General features: G+C 43.6%; 1 pseudogene; it reads right to left on the bottom strand.

Moving 5' to 3' along the window:
- Positions 1–12,239: 12,239 nt before the first annotated feature.
- LOC138094629 (large ribosomal subunit protein uL30 pseudogene) lies at positions 12,240–12,986 on the bottom strand (annotated as a pseudogene).
- Positions 12,987–14,839: the final 1,853 nt, after the last annotated feature.

Genomic DNA, 14,839 nt, shown 5'->3' with positions numbered 1-14,839 from the left:
CTGTGCACCACAGCTACTGAACCTGCACTCTGGGGCCCATGAGGCACAAGTACTGAGTCCACCTGCCACCACTACTGAAGCCCGCGTGCCCAGAGCGCGTGCTCCAAAGAATAGTCCCCACGTACTACAGCTAGAGAAAGCCTGAGAACAGCAACAAAGACCCAGAGCAGCCGTAAATAAGAACATATTTTTAGAAAGGAGACAGGGTAAACACACACACACACATATATACGTTTATATATATATAAACATATGTTGCCTATGCAACCAGCAATAGGGAGATAATTAGATAAATGATGATGTATCAACTTAATAGAACAGTATGGTGTAATTTAAAAATAATTATGACTGTATAACAACATTGTTGCTGTGATTAGTCGCTCAGTCATGTCCGACTCTTTGAATCCCATGGACTGCAGCCCTCCAGGCTCCTCTGTCCATGGGGATTCTCCAGGCAAGAATACTGGAGTCAGTTGCCATGCCCTCCTCCAGGGGATCTTCCCAACCCAGGGACCAAACCCAGGTCTCCCATATTGCAGGCAGATTCTTTATCATCTGAGCCACCAGGGAAGCCCAACAATACTGGAGTGGGTAGTCTATCCCTTCTCCAGGGAATCTTCCTGACCCAGAAATCCAATGGTGTCTCCTGCATTGCAGGCAGATACTTTACCAGCTGAGTGACCAGGGAAACAAAAAACAGAACACAAAATGTTATCCAGTTCTTTACTGCCTGGTTTGTAAAAGAAACAATGGGAAATCTAAATGCTACCAATAGTTAAATACATGGTGATACACACATACTAGCAAAATTATGCAGCCCCCTGAAAAAGAATAAGGAAGATCTAAACGCACTGACATGAGACGGTCTCCAAGACATTTGTTAGGTAGACAATACAAGCCATAGAACAATATATGAAATAATACCCCATTAAATTCAGCTGGAGTACGTGTGTGTGTGTGTGTGTGTATGAGTCTACACAGAGTGTGTGTATGGAATCAAAGGTCTGAAAGGTTACACACTTAACGTGGATAGGGGTTCAGTCTGGGGAGGAGAAGAACATGAAGGTGAAGGAAAACTAAAGTCCATTCTATATCCTTCTATGCTGTTAGAACTTTTCAAAATTAGCATTATTACCTTTATATTTTCAATGACTTTAAGACTTTATACTATTTTTATACCTAGGTTTAAAAACTGATCACACATGGATTGGAGAAAAAGCAATTTATTAATTTTGGAGTGTGAGACTGTCAACAATTTTTTCCTATTTTTGCTTGTTTCCTTTGTAACTAATATATTATTGGGTGGGAAATAAATCAAAATTTGAGAATAGTAATGGCCACTATTAATAGTATTTGCATACTGCAGGGGATGCTCCCATTCCCCCATTTCTGTGACTGTCAGCAGAAAGCTCACAGCTGTCTCCTTCTCCCAGGAGCTGCTTCAGTGTCTTCACACCACCCTAGGAGCAGAGCTCATGAACTGACTAAGGGGACTATAAAGGCTAGCCTCTGACCTCAAGGTGGGGCCAACTCTGTGGTATAATTATGCTCCGGAGCTCCCCATGGGATCCTGCCGAGGCTGATGTCCACTGAGACTACATCTTTGCTTAACCTTCCCCACAATGTGTTAGTCGGGGCTCTCCAGGCAGCAGAGAGAAAGAAATGTTTTCACTATAAGGACTTGGTTCACACAACTGTGGAAGCTGAGATGCCCCAAGCTCTGCATTTGCCACGCTGGGAAGCCAGTAGATGCAATGGTTCACTCAGGAGATCCAAGTGCTGCCCTCAATATGCCAGTACATTTCAAAGCCTCAGCTGTGGCCACAGGACTGGAAAAGGTCCGTTTTCATATCGATCTCAGAGAAAGGCAATGCCACAGAATGTTCAAACTACTGCATAATTGCACTCATTTCATATGCTAGCAAAGTAATGCTCAAAATTCTCCAAGCTAGGCTTCAATAGTAAGTGAACCGAGATCTTCTAGACGTTCAAGCTGGATTTAGAAAAAGCAGAGGAACCAGAGATCAAACTGCCAACATCTGCTGGATCATAGAAAAAGCAAGAGAACTCCAGAAAAAAACATCTACTTTTGCTTCTTTGACTGTGTGGATCACAATAAACTGTGGAAAATTCTTAAAGAAATGGGAATACCAGACTACCTTACTTGACTCTTGTGAAATCTGTATGCAGGTCAAGAAGCAACAGTTAGAACCAGACGTGGAACAACAGACTGGTTCCAGATTGGGAAAGGAGTACGTCTTTTCTTATGTATATTGTCACCCGTTTATTTAACTTATATGCAGAGTACATCATGCGAAATGCCAGACTGGATGAAGCACAAGCTGGAATCAAGAATGCTGGGAGAAATATCAATAACCTCAGATATGCACATGACACCACCCTTATGGCAGAAAGTGAAGAACTAAAGAACTTCTTGATGAAAGTGAAAGAGGAGAGTGAAAAAGCTGTTTATAATTCAACATTCAGCAAATTAAGATCATCGCATCCAGTCCCATCACTTCATGACAAATAGATGGGGAAATAATGAATATAGAGACAGACTTTATTTTCTTGGGCTCCAAAATCACTGCAGATGGTGACTGAAGCCATGAAATTGAAAGACGTTTGCTCCTTGGAAGAAAAGCTATGACTAACCTAGACAGCATATTAAAAAGCAGAGACATTACTATGCTGATAAAGGTCCATCTAATCAAAGCTATGGTTTTTCCAGTAGTCATGTATGGATGTGAGAGTTGGACTATAAAGAAAGCTGAGCGCTGAAGAATTGATGCTTTTGAACTGTGGTGTTGGAGAAGACTCTTGAGAGTCCCGTGGAAAATAAGGAAATCCAACCACTCAATCCTACAGGAAATCAGTCCTGGATGTTCATTGGAAGGACTGATGCTAAAGCTGAAGTTCCAATACTTTGGCCGCCTGATGCTTAGAGCCGCTTCATTAGAAAAGATCCTGATGCTGGGAAAGATCAAAGGCAGAATAAGAAGAGGAGGACAGAGGACAGATTGTTGGATGGCATCACCAACTCAACGGACATGAGTTTAAGCAAGCTCTGGGACAAGGAAGCCTGATGTGCTACAGTCCATGGGGTCACAAAGAGTCAGACACGACTGAGCAACTGAACAGCAAAAACTTAATTGATTTGTTGGGAGAATTCAACTAGCCCCTCCATAAATATTTGTTGAGTGAATGGAAGGAGATAATGCATCACCATGTTCACATATCAGCCTCAGGTACAGAGTAAATGCTTAATAAGTATTGTCTACCAGTAAGACCTATGAAAATCCAAAGTTCTCACCAGCTTTCTGCAAGTTCCCAAGGGCTCCCATTCTCCTCTGTCTCCTGGGCATCTGTGTCATCTCATTGGTCCAGACCCCCTCCACTTGCATAATATACCCACATCCTAACTTTCATGAAACACTAGTGAATATAGCCAACATTATCAAAAATTGAGCCAGGAGCAGCGAAAGGCAAGTAGACCAGCTGAGGACATGGAAAACAGAGACTTTCACAGCTCCACACACACACCAGCTTAATAAGTCAGGGAGCACCCTGGTTCTTAACACACCCTCTGGCCCTCCACCTCCTGTGCCAGAGCCCCCTTGCCACTGCACCAGCCTCACTGCCTTCCTGCCTCCCTCCTTCCTCTTGTCTCCTCTCACCTCTTGCCTTGCTTCTCTCCTAGCCCCATTCTTCCCCCTCTTTTGAAAACAAATGCTTCTTTCACTTCTCCCCCAATTCCAATTCCTAGACTTTGACAACCCAAGGCACTAGCAAAACAAGGGGCTTCCCTTTAGCCAGACTCACCCTCCTTGGAAAGGAGCTTTCATTTAAAAAATGAAATTTCGGTTCCTATAACACTACATGTGTGAATCCCAATGACAATGAATTTTTAACCTCATTTTATATATGAGGAATTGAGACTGAAAAAGACTAGATTCCTTGCCCAAGTCAAAGGGTAAAACTAGGATTTGAACTCAGGTCTGCTTCATTTCATGGCCAGCCCTCTCAAATGTGACTACAAAAAGAATACCAGGAGGCTACCTGGCAATATTCAGGTCTGGGACAACAGTCTATGCTTTAATTTTAGCCAGCTGTCCCTCAGAGATATGCCAGTGCTTTCAAGGGGCTTGGGCAAAATAGCATGAATTTTTCAGCACAATCTATCAGTCCCATTATGGAAACAATGCAATGAGCATAAATCCACCATCTTCTGTGAAGAGCGATTTTCATATTCACTTGCGATGTGCTATTCTTTTCATTTTATTTCTATAGGTAAGTGGTTTGTGCATATAAGCTCTTAAAGTTTCTTTTCCTTGGAATGATAGAACATAATAACCCAGTGAATAACAAAATATGCGTTTGATGCGTATTTGATGATTAACTAAATGAATGGCAGTGACAATGTTTTGGGAGTGTCCAGTACAGGCTGGGTGGAAGGAGGTGCTGATGTTAAAGGGATTTTATTCCCAATTTCACATGAGCCTGAAAGAAGTGAATTCATTCTTCGTTACTTAATAATAATCCTATAGACCCAAACAGAAGCTCATTTCACCATGATTCTGTGAGAATTAATTTATTCCAACAGACAAAACATTTTTCTTTCCTATTTTTTTAGTGAAAAATTTTAGTTACTGAGTTATTTCAGGCCCTAACCAAAAAAAAAAAAAACCAAGGACTGCTCAAGTGACAGTGAGCTAAAGGCTTCAACAGTGTTAACCTAACATAAGATTTGAAAAAAAAAATAAGATCTGAGGGTCGACATCAGTTTTTTACTTCACATCTGCATTCTGTTTCAAAGCAAGCACCACAATTCTGCAAACATTTGCAAAGAGAGAACTACTCAGTGGCCAAATTTTTCATTTTGCGACTCCAGAGTACACAGGGACCTTCCTATAAGGCCAGTGGTCACTGTATATCCTCACTGCTCATCAGACCCTTTGGTGAATTTCCTGAGAAGTACAAGAACCATTTAGATGGCTACTGACTTTAAAGAATTTTCCCATGACGTTCAGCCCATTTTCATCTCAAATGTGCCACAGATCGGCAGTGCGGCTTTGAATAAGTCATTAAATGACTATAAGCCTTAGTCTCCTCCTGGGTGAAAGGAGAGACTGGCACTCGCGCTCTCTAGAGCTCCTAGCGCTGATATGTCATGATCCAATCAAACTCAAGAGGAGGAGATGCCAAACTGCGATCACCCAGGAATGGCATTAGGTATAAAGGCACATTTCTAGAAGCTAGAGCTGTTGGCTGTGGGGCCCCCAGACCCCCATCTCTAGACTCAGCTATCCCCCTACACTGTACAAGGTAGGTCCCATACGTGAAGAGCAGAGGCTGCCATCCCCGCCTTGTGTGTGCACAGAGGGTGCAGTATCCCCGTCCCCCCATGCCCAGAGTGGCCTCTTCTTAATGCACTCAAAGGAATGTTCTGGGCTCCTTTGAAAGGAAAAGCAAAGTTTAACAACAATGTACCTTTGCTTTTATAGACCCCCTTGTCAAGCCCAGATACAAGAGGGTCTCTAATTCCCTATTCGTCTCTCTCATCTGAATGACAGCAGCAAAGCCAACTTCAACAAGAAAGGAAAGAACTGCCCCCTTAGAAAGATTTTGTGAGAGAAATCAATGTAGGATATAAAGGAGAGTTATTGATGAACAGGTCTCAGAAGATACTGAAAACAGTTCAGATATACATCCATCATTTCAAGTTTTTCTGAGGTGTGTCAGGTCTTTTGAATATCCAGCCCCCACAGGCTCTCCCACCAGCCAGGGAGTCACCCTTTCCTCTTCCTGTTGTAAGCCTCTTAACCCGGTGCCTCAGATAAACCTGGGAACACCTAGGAGAAGTCCACACCACACAGTGAGTGCGCCAAGCCTGACACACCTTGGACTAGGGGTGTGGAGAAGCCAGGTAACCAAAGACGGGCAATGGCTGGTGGCAGGGCACGGCCATTTCCTCCATCACTCCACTGTGCAGCATCTGGGGCCACATCTGGGAGAGCCAGGACTTCCAGCTCTTTTCTAGGATGTGAAGGAAGGTCTCTTGTGGAGGTGATATTGAAGCTGAAGCCTAAGCGATGAGGAATCAGGCCTGGGACCTACAGGACAGTACATGCAAAGAAGCCCAGAATGTTTAGGAAACGTAAAGAAGAGCCATGGAGTCTGAGAACAGTTTGTGGGTTCTAGTGGCTCCAGAGGGAGAAGTGGGCAGAGACCAGAGCAAACAAGATCTTTGGCTCATGCTGAGTCCTCCTGAATCAGGCCATAGCAAGGATCTGAATGCAAGTTGTTTTGTGTAGGAATCACGCTCAGGGAGTGGGAAAGGGAGACAGGAAGGGAAGAGAGGCAGAATAGGGTGCCTGAGGGAGCAGTTTACTGCTGTGGGCAACCAGACCCGGTTCCAGGGCTCGAGGGTGTGGGTAGTGAGGAATCGGGGCAGAAATCCTCTGAAGCCTGCAGAGCACACCTCAGAGTTCCACGAGCTGAGGACCAGGAGAGTCGGGGTATTTATGCACCAACTCTTGTCCATTACCAGTTGAGACCTAGGGCATTAACTCCCAGGAGCATTCTGCCCAGCCAACTGCAGTCCAAAACAAAACCTCAGATAGAGTTGCAAGTGACTGCAGAAGAAAACTGCCCCAGTTCAGATACACAACTGCCCCAGTTCACAGAATGAGTCCCAAGGAGGTAAGGGGAGGGCACCAACAGTAACTGCTACAGCCTTGCACACAAAGGTGAAGACTTCAGATTATATTTATGTGTAATAAAAAAAAAAAAACCCTGAAAGGGGTTAAAAGCGAGGCATTACCACTTTCCAGGGTTCACTGAAGATGGCCGTTCTTGCTGCAGGAGAATGGGGGAAGCGGGGTACAGCACAGAGGGGAGGGGTCATTCATTCTAAAGCCCAAACGTAGCTCAAGATTAAATAATTCTCCCACACCTTGCTCATAGAGACTGATCCCAAGCACCTCCCGACCTTATCCACCCTTTCAACAGTCCCTTCCTAAAGTCTCCCTTCCATTCTCTTTCCCACAGATGCTTAATTCCCTCAGCTCTGACCGTTCAGATTTAGGTTCTTCCAGAAAGACATTTGGCCCAAGCTTTTTCCTCACCTAACTGACCCACAGTTTGTCATTTACGCAAGGATTAGTTCCTACCTTGCTGCACGGCAACACTCTACACCCACCAGCAAGTGAGAACAAAAAACAAAGATTAGACTTTCCAAAAGCAAGTGAAGCAGTATTAAGCCAGGTAGCCTGGGTTTGGAGAAGGCAATGGCACCCCACTCCAGTACTCTTGCCTGGAAAATCCCATGGATGGAGGAGCCTGGTAGGCTGCAGTCCATGGGGTCGCTGGGAGTCAGACACGACTAAACGACTTCACTTTCACTTTTCACTTTCATGCATTGGAGAAGGAAATGGCAACCCACTCCAGTGTTCTTGCCTGGAGAATCCCAGGGATGGGGGAGCCTGGTGGGCTGCCATCTATGGGGTCGCACAGAGTCAGACATGACTGAAGCGACTTAGCAGCAGCAACAGTAGCCTGGGTTTGAAGCCCAGCTCGCCTACTTACTCCCCACAGAAACTGTGGCAAACTACTCCACTGAGTCTGCAAAGTATGGATAAAACTTCTTCTACCAAGAGTGGTGAGAAATACATGAGATCTATAGACAGAAGTGCATGCAAATCCTGGTACCTAGTAAGTGATCAGTAAGCATCCAGTACTACCATTATGCTAGCGTATGGTGAACATTCAATTTTCCCCTCACCACAGTGTCAGAAAGAAAATAAAGTGAAATATACACACACACACACACACACACACACACACACACACTCCTTTTTTATTTTGATGATCTGTCTGGTTAGGAGGAACCCAGGCCAAGGCTTTCATCCATTATCCTGAAAAATTATGCATTTGGCTGTATGCACTGTTCCCTGAACATCTAAGAAATCACCTGACTTATTATTGCCTGGGCACTTCAGAATGTCAGCATGAAGCACGCCAAGCAAAATTTAAGGAATATTAAGTAAACACCTGATATTCCTAGTGCTGAAGGGAAAGAGAAGCACTTTGTTCCTATTTTTAAGCTACTTCAGAGGGAGAAAATAGTGATTGGGCCTGCAAACTCAAGTGTTATGAGCAAAACCTATAAATATGATGTGAAGGATGGGGTCCCACCCACTCTTCCCCCATGGAAGTGAAGAGCATGACTTTGGCAGCAATTAAAAGCTAAGGGCTTGCCAATGGTGAGTTCTTCCATCAAAAAGATAAATTAGAGATTTTGTGGGGCTTGTTTGGTTTTGACTTCACCCATTCCCCAGTGACCACAATTAAAAATGGGCCAAACATCATGTTCCCCATTTATACAAACAAAGGTGGAAAATTACGGTATGACCCATGTATAGATTGACCTTTTTAACAGGTATGATATTTGAAAAACTAGGGGTGAAGACAGAGCTTCTTATTTGATGACTCCCCTTTTCCCTGCCATGCCCCGTGATTACTAAACTCGCAGACTGTGTGGAGACACTTCCATTAGGGAGTACTTTAAAGAATCTTGAAGTTGGAGCCAGGCAGTTCCATCTTTGGACTTCAATTTTGTCATCTGTAAAAATGAAAATTTTGTACTACAGTATGCCAAGAGATGTTAGGATTTAAATATTTTATGCTGTGAAGTGCTGCTAAGGGAACTCAACCAAGGCCATCCCCCTAAAAGGTTAGGGGGGTTTCTAACCTTTTCTAGAAAGGAATAAAAGGGATGGAGAAGGAGTAGGAGCGGGGCATGGAGGGAGAAGGGCACTGGAGCCAGTCTCACTACGAAGCTCCTAGGAAGTCACCAGGAAGGAACTAGGCTTGGTATTTTGCAAACACCCATTAGGAAAAAGAAGAATCTGGTAAGTCAACTATACTTCAACCAGAAAAAAAAAAAGTCCAGAAAATTTTAATAAATACATAAAAGAAGTTACACAGAATAAGTGAGGAGTCACTCAGGTGACATAGCCTCCCACCCTTTATGGGAGAGATGAAGAGAAAGGTTCATCTTCTCCACAACTCTAAAATATTCAAGCTTTACATCACAGATTTAAGTTTCAAAGTACTTTCAAAGTCGTTTCAATACTTGTCAACACGTTCAGATTCCTTCTGAATATCTAATAAATTTTAGCATCTTCCTGCAGAGTTTGTATGTCGGAGCACAACACTTTCCTGAGTGTTTGATTTCAGACTGTTCTGTGTCTGCACACTCCAACAGTACAAGGACTGTGGAGATCTGGGATTGTCCTTGACAATTTCTTCTACTAGTTCCATGTTCGTGCAGACCCATCACCAAACTGTCAATTCTATCCCCTGCACCAAAAAACAAAAACAAAAAGCAGACTGTTGTAAAAGTTCAGAAGGATGATCACCATTAGCAAATTCCTTTTGCCATTCTCATCTCAACAAACGGCCAAGGACAGAAGAGATATAGAGGTATAACCAATAAATGCCCGAGCTCAAGCTGTCAGGCACACTGCAGAAACGATTGCGCCTGTTGCCCCACAGGGGCTTTATTCCTGGCACCGTGAAGTTAATACAGGGCAGTGGTTCTCAAACTTGAGTATGCATCCAAATCACCTGAGGACTTCTTAAAATATAGATTGCTGCCCTCCACTCACCCCCCAAGGTTTCTGACTCAGGCCCCCTAGGGTGGGGCCTGAGAATGTGCACTTCTCACAGGTCTGTCTGCACCTCTGAGGCTCAGGGTCCAGAAAGCACACTTTGAGAGTCACAGGCATGGGGAAACCTATGAGCATCGGTGAAGCTGGAGCCTGCTCATCCGTGAGATTGAAAGAAGTCAGAGAAGGAAATCTGGGCTCATTTTACTTCTTTAAATTCAGATCCACTTAGCATTTACTGAGTTATATGAGACAGGGGGGTTAAGTGCTTTCAAGCACTTTTAATTCTCCCAATGCCCTTTGCTATTGTCATCCTCATTTTAAAGAGAAGCAAATTGAGAGATTTGCTGCAGAAGGATTAAGACGCTTGCCTGACCTCAGAGCTAGTAAGTAGAAGAGCCAGAATTCAAGCTCAGGTCTTCCGCCTCCAAGGCTGTCGGGTGACCTCAGTGATTCTGTACGTTCTCCGTCTCTAGGAGGCTGCCAGAGGACTCGGGGCAGAGGTTGTGAACAACATTGATGGATGATTTTATAGGGACTCTTGCCATGCACATCTGGCTCAGTGGGCAGACAGACCAACTCTCTTCTCCGTATCTCAGCTCTGCCAACTGTGAAACTGAAGACCAAAATAGTTGCCACCTACCCCCCAGCTTGTTCCCAAGAATGAGATAAGAGCTCTCAGCTATTATATAAGAAGCTGTTTTTTTTTCTTTCCAATTCCTCTGCTTGCTGAGTAGGCTGAAAGTCTCCAGATCTTATAAATGATGGGATTCACCTTTACTCTCTTGAACCCTTTGCAATGGTCACCCCGTTCTCCCATCCTGACTCCTATCTCCCCCATGGCCTTAACATCCACAAGCCAGGAACTCTAAGTCCAAAACATGTGCCTAAAATGACGTGCATTTCAGATGCTCCATTTGTTCCTGCAGAGTGACTGATGGAGAGTTGTTCTGACAGCTCCGCTGGACACATTTTTAGGTGTTCCTCAGAGCCACCCTCACGCTGTACCTCATGGGCCCTACATACGCTGTAGGCTCTGCCTGCTGAGAAGCTTGCAGGAGATATGCTGCACCTACTTTGTAAGCTTAGAAGCACTGTGTCAAGAGCTTTATCCTCTTAGAATGAAGACTCCTTGGTGGCGCTTCGCTGGTCTCGTCTATTGAACTGAGAGAAACATCCTAATTCCACATTGAGAGTCAAAGGCTGAACGTGCCAGAGAATACATAAGTATTCTGGAGCCCAAGTGAGCAAATAAAAGATTGATTTCTTTTCATTTCATTTTCTTGGCTTTGTGTCTCAAAAGGACGGCCAGCCTCCCTCTTCCTCAATCTCTTCTTGTGGGTGTTTGTTTATTAGTGGAACAGAATGAGATCCTGAAAGCCTTCCCCTTGCTCTGATGTTCTGACTGTAATGGAAACAGTCTCCAGGGGGTGAAGTGTCACTGTGGTTATCTAATGATCAAGGACAGCATGCCTGAGAGAGAGAGAGCAGCCAGGGTCCCTGGCTGTCACCACATGGCTTATTCTCCCCCTCCTCTCTCTTGCCCTGCCAGTGACTAATTGATTTATGAAAGCCCTTGGACGTACTCTGAGGGAGAAAGACACTTTATATCTGCTTACAACAAATCCTCAGAGGAACAAAAAAATCCATTTCATGCACAAATTTCCCTGCTTGACTCTTTCCTCCATTCAATTCCCAGTTAGCTAAATCTTCAGCACCTAAAGAATTCAGTAGACCAAAAAAAAAAAAAAAAAAATCTTCTGATGGCTGGTTCCTGCCAAACAAAGAGATTCGCACATGAAGGAGAGAAAGCAGAATCAATAATAAAAATGAGGGACAGAAAAGTAGGCAGTAAAGAAGGAAAGTAGTTCTGTGTCCTTGAGGCACTAATTTAAAACAATCACTAGATCCCAAAGTCAACAAGTTCTGTTTCTGACACCAGCCACTAGTGAGTAGGACTCACGAAAAGCCAGAATCTTACAGTGCAGCCTCTTGGCAACTCCATTTATCATAAGTAAATTCTAATAGACTGATTCTCTTTTTAACCTCTGGCAACCAATCTAATGTTTCTATAGATAGACTCAAAAGTGCTGTCAACCTTTTGTATATCCGTCCTACCAAAATGTACCAAAGGGTTGATTTGGGATGTCTTGCTGCCCAACTGGGACCGAACCTTGCATTCTGACTTTCTGATTCAGCTTCTGCCTATAGTGCATTTGCTTTTTAAAAGGAGATTGTCAGGGCTACAGAAAGAGTTGAAGGAATATTAATAAGAGAACTGAGCTTTTATCAAAAGCGGCTTCTTGTAAGTGAACTTGGCCCAATTCGGAGTTCTTCCCCTGTTGCTGACGGATCCCAGGGACCCTTCGGTAAAAGCCAGAAAAGTCATTCATGGGGCTTTCTCCCATGCTCTTTGGACAGCTGGAATAAGGTTAAATTCATTCATTTATTCTCTGAGTATTTACTAAGTACCTGAAATGTGCCTGACTAGTAAGTAGAATTTATTTATTTTTTGTTTTGTTTCAATTGTTTATTAACCAGATTACAAAAATAATCCTGGTAGATACCTTAGTTCATCCTTCTAATAAGTCTGTTGATCTGGTCTTCCCTATTGCCAGCATCTCCACCTTCTACAAAATGGGTGGTCTTTTTCTTCATTCCACCTCGTGGAGAAGACGGTTTAAAGGGCCACAGGAAGTTGTTTGCTTCTTTGAAATGTTTTCCAATGGTATAGATCTCATGAATCAGATCCTCCACGCAGATGATTCCCTATTTCCCAAGAGATAAAGCAATCCATGCATTGTCTGTCAGGGCAATTCGCTTTTTGTTGATTTTGCCATAACCACGCTTGTAGATCAATTCATTTACAGACTTCAGATTTGGGTACCCCCATGCAATGTATGGCTCCACAGTTCTCAGCATATTAATTGATGCCTTGTTGAGCTTCACAAAGGTGCCGCTGAAGATCTGCCAGAGGCGAAGGAGCTGCAGCACCTTTTGAACCTTTGGGCTCACACCATTGATACCTCTGATCCTGATGACACACGCCAATTTGGGTTCCACGGGTACATAGAAGTTGCTGGCTTTTCATGCCATCCTAGCCATTCGAATTTCAGTTCTGTACATCTGCCTGTATTCCTTGTGGTAATGCTTAGCTTTTTCATAGATAAGCTTCCTCCTTGCCTTTCAAAGCATCTTTTGGGCAAACTTCTTTCTCAGTCACTTGATCTTAAGCTCTGCGAAATTCTTCCGCCTTTTCTTAAGGGTTTCTGGCACAGCAGGAACCTTCTTTTTCTTCTCTTCTGCACCCTCCATGGTTCCAGCCGGGAAAGAGCAGAATTTATTTTTTAATCATTAATTATAACGTTTGTAACGTTTGTAGTACTCTTGCCTGGAAAATCCCATGGACAGAGGAGCCTGGTAGGCTGCAGTCCATGGGGTCACAAAGAGTCGGACACGACTGAGCAACTTCACTTTCAGTTTTCACTTTCATGCATTGGAGAAGGAAATGTTGACCCACTCCAGTGTTCTTGCCTGGAGAATCCCAGGGACAGCAAGCCTGGTGGGCTGCCATCTATGGGGTCACACAGAGTCGGACATGACTGAAGCAACTTAGCAGCAGCAGCAACAGCAGCATAACATTTGATCTGCAGAAATAATCGGTCCAGTGTTTGGAAGAAGTATACCACGAGACAATGGGTAGGGAGAGAAAAAAGAAGAAACTACTTTGCTCCCTTCTTCACAGCCCCTCAGATAAGTTCCATGGGGAGGAGAGTTCTGAAGCACCGAGCCACTTTCAAGTTGCGAGCTACAGTGAATTACTTTGGCAAGTTCTATTTCATTGGTTTAAATCTGGTATAATATAGAATAACACATAGCTTCCCAGAACTGTCTATATCCAGAACCTATGTCAGTTGCTTAGAACGTTTTCTAAAATCCATCTACATGGAAGAAAAGCTTTTAAATGAATTTTAAACACACCCCAAGGTTATCCTTCCTCCACTTCAGGGTTTGTTCAATGGCTGCAGGCAACCAAGCAAATGCCAAATCAGACAAAGACCAGAATAACATGGCTGCCCTTTTAATCTTTTGCAAATTCAGTCAAACAGCAGTCATTCTTATTCTATAAAATGGGTATTTTTTGTCCAGCTTCACAAGATTCAAACTTATCCTTCATTGCTGCATAGGAAAATAATGTAATTATAAGTTTTTTTAAATTGCATTTGTACAGTCCTTTGCTATTGCTATTGCTAAGTCACTTTAGTCGTGTCCAACTCTGTGCGACCCCACAGACGGCAGCCCACCAGGCTCCCCCATCCCTGGGATTCTCCAGGCAAGAACATTGGAGTGGGTTGCCATTTCCTTCTCCAATGCATGAAAGTGAAAAGTCAAAGTGAAGTCGCTCAGTCATCTCCGACTCTTAGCGACCCCATGGACTGTAGCCCACCAGGTTTCTCCATCCATGGGATTTTCCAGGCAAGAGTACTGGAGTGGGGTGCCACTGCCTTCTCCTGTACAGTCCTTACTAATTCATAAAACATCTTATGGTTTATAAAAGGATTTTCTCATTTAATCATATGATTTTAATATTCAGTCAACAAACAATTATTGACCTAATAGATCTCTCTGGTGCCTAGCTTAGGGCTTAGTGGATGAAGAATAAAGTATGGTCTTTGCCCTTATGTATGGCAAAACCAATACAGTATTGTAAAGCAAAATAAAGTAAAAATAAAAATTAAACAAAAAAAAAGAATTGATGTCATATCCTGGTATAGTACCAACTCCCAACTATCCTGGAAACATCTCTCTTCCTAGCCAGACAGTCCATTGGTTCACCATAGAGCCAATATACACATAACCACACCAAACAACCACCACAAAATATTAGTAGTGGCCAACTACGTGGTAACAAGTCATGTGCTAAAGAACTGACAACCAGGGGCCACTCAGAGGTGAACCACATGCCTAGAAAGCAAAAAGGAAACCCTTTGCTCACACCTGCCTTAGATTAGTTGAGCACCATTCGCATGAACAGGAGAGGCAACAATCATTTTGAGGAGGGTGAAAAAGCCAGGCAAGGAAGGAAGAAACCAAACACGGATTGAAAGCACATGACACGAGCCCCTGGCTCGTGGAGCCTCACAAGAAAAAGCATGAAGTAAGAGTCT

Source organism: Capricornis sumatraensis, chromosome 18, assembly GCF_032405125.1.
Source record: "Capricornis sumatraensis isolate serow.1 chromosome 18, serow.2, whole genome shotgun sequence".
NCBI classification, from domain to species: Eukaryota; Metazoa; Chordata; class Mammalia; order Artiodactyla; family Bovidae; genus Capricornis; species Capricornis sumatraensis.
The sequence above is the reverse complement of the archived record's forward strand: the minus strand, read 5'-3'. Positions and strand labels throughout refer to the sequence as shown.